Below are 4,625 nucleotides of genomic sequence, written 5' to 3' on the forward strand. Positions count from 1 at the left end.
GGGATTGATTTTATATCGACAATGATTAAGTTAGAAGTTCACTAGATTGAGCATTTTCTTTTTATTGTTTAATTTGCCTAGTCATTTACTTTTAATTTCAATTAATTTTCTTCCTCATCCCCTCTCCCCTCGTTGTTTTCTTTCACTTACAATTCTGCTCACTAACCCACTAACTGTTTGATAATTTATACCACTCACACCAACAGTCACTCTAACAAGAATAATCACTTCATTTTATCTCTTGCTGTTTGCTCTGTTAGTTGTATGACAGGAAGAAGAAGCAGAGCTTCAACTTCCTTTGATTCTGAACCTGAGAGGACCCTCCTTAGATTAAGGAGAGAAGCAAGAGGAAAAAGAGTTGTTGGTACTAAGGAAGAGGAAGAGTACTTTGAAACAAACATGGAGGAGAACTTGGAAAGCAACCATGAAGAAGAAGCTCACAACCATGCCAGAGAAGGCCCAGTGAATCGTGCTGGGCAAGAGAGAAGAGTTCTAGGCTCTTACATCAATCCAAACCTAGGAAATTGTGGAAGTAGCCTCCAAAAGCCCACCATACATGCCAACAACTTTGAATTAAAACCCCAGCTTATCACCCTTGTTCAGAACAACTGCTCATTTGGAGGAAGTGCCCAAGAAGACCCCAATCAAGATCTAACCACCTTCCTAAGAATATGTGACACTGTGAAGTCTAATGGTGTTCATCTGGATGTCTATAGACTGCTTTTGTTCCCCTTTTCACTCAGGGACAAATCCTCTAAATGGCTGGAATCCTTTCCGAAGGAGAGCTTAACAAATTGGGAGGATGTGGTGAACAAATTTTTGGCAAGATTCTACCCTCCTCAAAGAATCAACAGGCTGATAGCTGAGGTACAAACTTTTAGGCAACAAGATGGTGAAACTCTCTATGAAGCATGGGAGAGGTTTAAGGACTTAATAAGAAGATGCCCACCAGACATGTTCAATGAATGGGTTCAACTACATATTTTCTATGAAGGTCTTTCTTATGAGTCAAAGAAGGCCGTAGACCATTCATCAGGGGGCTCTCTAAACAAGAAGAAGACCATTGAAGAAGCCATAGATGTTATTGAGACTGTCACTGAGAATGACTACTTCTATGCTTCTGAAAGGAGCAACACTCGAGGAGAAATGAAGCTGAACCACATGGATGCATTGCTGGCTCAAAATAAGATGATCACCAACCAGCTAGCAGATCTTACAAAGACGGTAGAAGAAAACCAAGTTGCAGCAGTCATCACCTTATCACCAGCTCAAGAAGGAGTGAATGCAGGAGAAGAAGGTAACTAAGAACAAGCCAACTATGTTGGAAACTCACCCAGACAGACCCATGATCTATACTCCAAAACTTACAATTCTGGTTGGAGAAACCACCTTAATTTTGGATGGGGAAACCAACAAGACAAAGTCCAAGACCAGAGACGCCACAACCACAACCCAATAACAATGCAACTCACCAACATCCCTCACAGAGATCCTATCAACACCCACCTAATCACCCTTCTCAACCACCTAACCTCAACCCACCATCACTAACCGAGGATAGACTCTCCAGAATTGAGACTCTACTTGAAGACATATGTAAAGAAGTCCAAGACAACAGAGTGTTCAAGGATGAAGTCCGAGCCAATATAAAAAACCAGGGAGACACCATCAAGAGGCTAGAGTCCCAAGTGGGGTATCTATCTCAACAGTTTCCCAAACCTACTGATAGTTTCCCAAGTGACACAAAGAAGAACCCAAGAGGAGAAACAAAGAAAGTAAGGTGGGAAGAATGTAAGATGATCACTATAAGTGATGAGATGAATGTGGAGGAAGTGCACACACAAATAGAACACTTCCAAGACAACCCAAAGGAAAAGCATGAAAAGAGAAACCACGCACCCCATCCCACACACAGGGAGGAGCTAAAGAAAGGAGAGAATGTATTCAAGGTTCCTTGACATGTTTGCATCTCTTGATGTAAGTATACCATTCATTAAAGCCCTCCAGCAGATGCCCTCCTACATTAAGTACATAAAGGAGTTGCTGGCCAAAAAGAGCTCACTGAAGGGTGGGCAAACAATAAAGATGAATAGGGAGTGCAGTGCTCTCATTCAAACAGAGCTACCTACAAAGAAGAAGGATCCAGGGAGTTTTCACATTCCCTGTGCTATAGGAGAGACAATGATTGATAAGGGGCTCTGTGACCTGGGAGCAAGTATCAACTTAATGCCTCTGTCCCTCATGAAAAGGCTTCAAATCAATGAGCTAACACCCACGGACGTAATCATCAAACTGGCTGACAAAACTCAAAAATAGGCCATAGGAGTGGTTGAAAACGTGTTAGTGAAGGTGGAGAACTACTTCCTGCCCATAGATTTTATTATCCTAGAGATGGAAGAGAATCACATCCACCCCATCATCCTGGGGAGACCATTCTTAGCCACAGCCAGGGCACTTATAGATGTGGAGCGAGGAGAGCTAGTATTGAGGATACACGATGAACAGCTCACTTTCAACGTATTCAAACCCTCACGAGAAGTAGATCATGAGAGAAAAGAATCAAGGGAAGGACACAATAAGAAACTGATGGAAGAGACAAGCAAAGGAGCACAAGCACCACATCTGAGAACCCCTATGGTTGACAAGCAATTTGTCAGAAGGAGCAATAGCCAAGTGTAACCCAAGAGGAGTTAGACCCACCAGAGTCATATGAGATAAGCAACAAAATCCCTCTAAAAGAAGAAACCACAAGGAGCAAAGTAACATCGAATGACACAAGGAAAAAGGTCCTAAGGGGATGGAGGAACAAGAAGATCCCTACAGAGGATTTCTCTCTAGGAGATGAAGTGGTCTCTGCCTATATTCCACTTATCCCACCTCATCTCCCCACCATCCCATCTCAGCTACCTCAAGTGTACACCATCAGCAGAATTCTGTCCTTAGAACATGTGGAGCTTCTCAACAAAGCCAATGGAAACAGATTCACTACAAGAGGGGAAGATTTGAAGCACTACCAACCACCCTGACAAAGGCCAAACGCCAAGCTAATGACGCTAAAGGAGTGCTTCATGGGAGGCAACCCATGTTCTATATGCTTTCCTTTTATCGTTAATAGTAGTCAATAAAGTAAGGTTCATGAATCCTAAACCAACTTTGATAAACACCTATAAGAATCTCTACATGCAGCATATAGTACATAATAAGTTTGGTGTTCAAGGCACACCAAGAGGGCTTGAACACACTCCATATTATGAGAGTTCTAATCAAATCTTGTTGCACCATATGATCACAAACAAGTTTGGTGTCACCAACGTTGCATCCATGGGCATTTGATTGGTCGGTTGGTTTGCATTCATGAATGGCATTTAGTTAATCAAAAACAAAAAAAGGGGGGTCACTAGCCTCCAAAGTTTTTTTTACCGCCACAATTCAAACTAATTTCTTTTTCCTTTTGTTTTGCAAGGAATTTGAAGGGAATGTTAGAAAAACTCGATGGGACAACTAATTGAAAAAGGGGGGTTCGGCCACTTCACCCATGAAACTACACACTTGTCTTCAAGGAGAGTACCTTGGGAAGTGTTGCCATGCAACATTGGGAGTGGGATAACCTTGGAGACCGAACTAAGACCCTCATAAAAGAAGTGATCCTTGTGCCCATCCAATGCCGAACCCCAGCCGTTCATCATGGCATCCTCGAGCTCCAAAAGAAGAAAAGGGAAGGAGCCTATGGAGCAACCCCCCTTTGATGAGAAGAAATTTAGAACCTTTCACCATGCATTACAATTTAGGTGGATGGATGAGAAGGAGATCATATATGAGCTAGGCTTCCAAGTCACGAAAACTGAGTGCTCCGAAATCGCAGAGAAGGTGGAAAAGAGAAGATGGGAGCTCCTCACTGATCCGGTCACAAGGGTGAATGTGATGAGCGGATAATTTGTACGCTTTTTGGCATTGTTTTTAGTATGTTTTTAGTATGATCTAGTTAGTTTTTAGTATATTTTTATTAGTTTTTAGTTAAAATTCACTTTTCTGGACTTTACTATGAGGTTGTGTGTTTTTCTGTGATTTTAGGTATTTTCTGGCTGAAATTGAGGGACCTGAGCAAAAATCTGATTCAGAGACTAAAAAGGACTGCAGATGCTGTTGGATTCTGACCTCCCTGCACTCGAAGCGGATTTTCTGGAGCTACAGAAGCCCAATTGGCGCGCTCTCAACGGCGTTGGAAAGTAGCATCCTGGGCTTTCCAGCAATATATGATAGTCCATACTTTGCCCAAGATTTGATGGCCCAAACCGGCGTTCAAAGTCACCCTCAGAATTCCCAGCGTTAAACGCTGGAACTGGCACAAGAATGGGAGTTAAACGCCCAAACTGGCATAAAAGCTAGTGTTTAACTCCAAGAAGAGTCTCTACACGAAAATGCTTCAATGCTCAGCCCAAGCACACACCAAGTGGGCCCGGAAGTGGATTTTATGTCATTTACTCATCTCTGTACACCCTAGGCTACTAGTTCTCTATATATAGGACCTTTTACTATTGTATTTTCATCTTCTGATCTTTGGAATCTTTTGATCTTTAGATCTTTTGATCATTGGGAGGCTGGCCATTCGGCCATGCCTAGACCTT

General features: G+C 42.4%; 1 non-coding gene across 1 annotated transcript; it reads right to left on the reverse strand.

Moving 5' to 3' along the window:
• Positions 1-852: 852 nt before the first annotated feature.
• Positions 853-956, reverse strand: LOC127741978 (small nucleolar RNA R71). Its single transcript, XR_008003165.1, has one exon. It is a non-coding gene; the product is annotated as a small nucleolar RNA R71 (small nucleolar RNA).
• Between the last annotated feature and the right edge of the window lie 3,669 nt (positions 957-4,625).

This window comes from Arachis duranensis, chromosome 9, assembly GCF_000817695.3.
Source record: "Arachis duranensis cultivar V14167 chromosome 9, aradu.V14167.gnm2.J7QH, whole genome shotgun sequence".
In the NCBI taxonomy this organism is placed as follows: Eukaryota; Viridiplantae; Streptophyta; class Magnoliopsida; order Fabales; family Fabaceae; genus Arachis; species Arachis duranensis.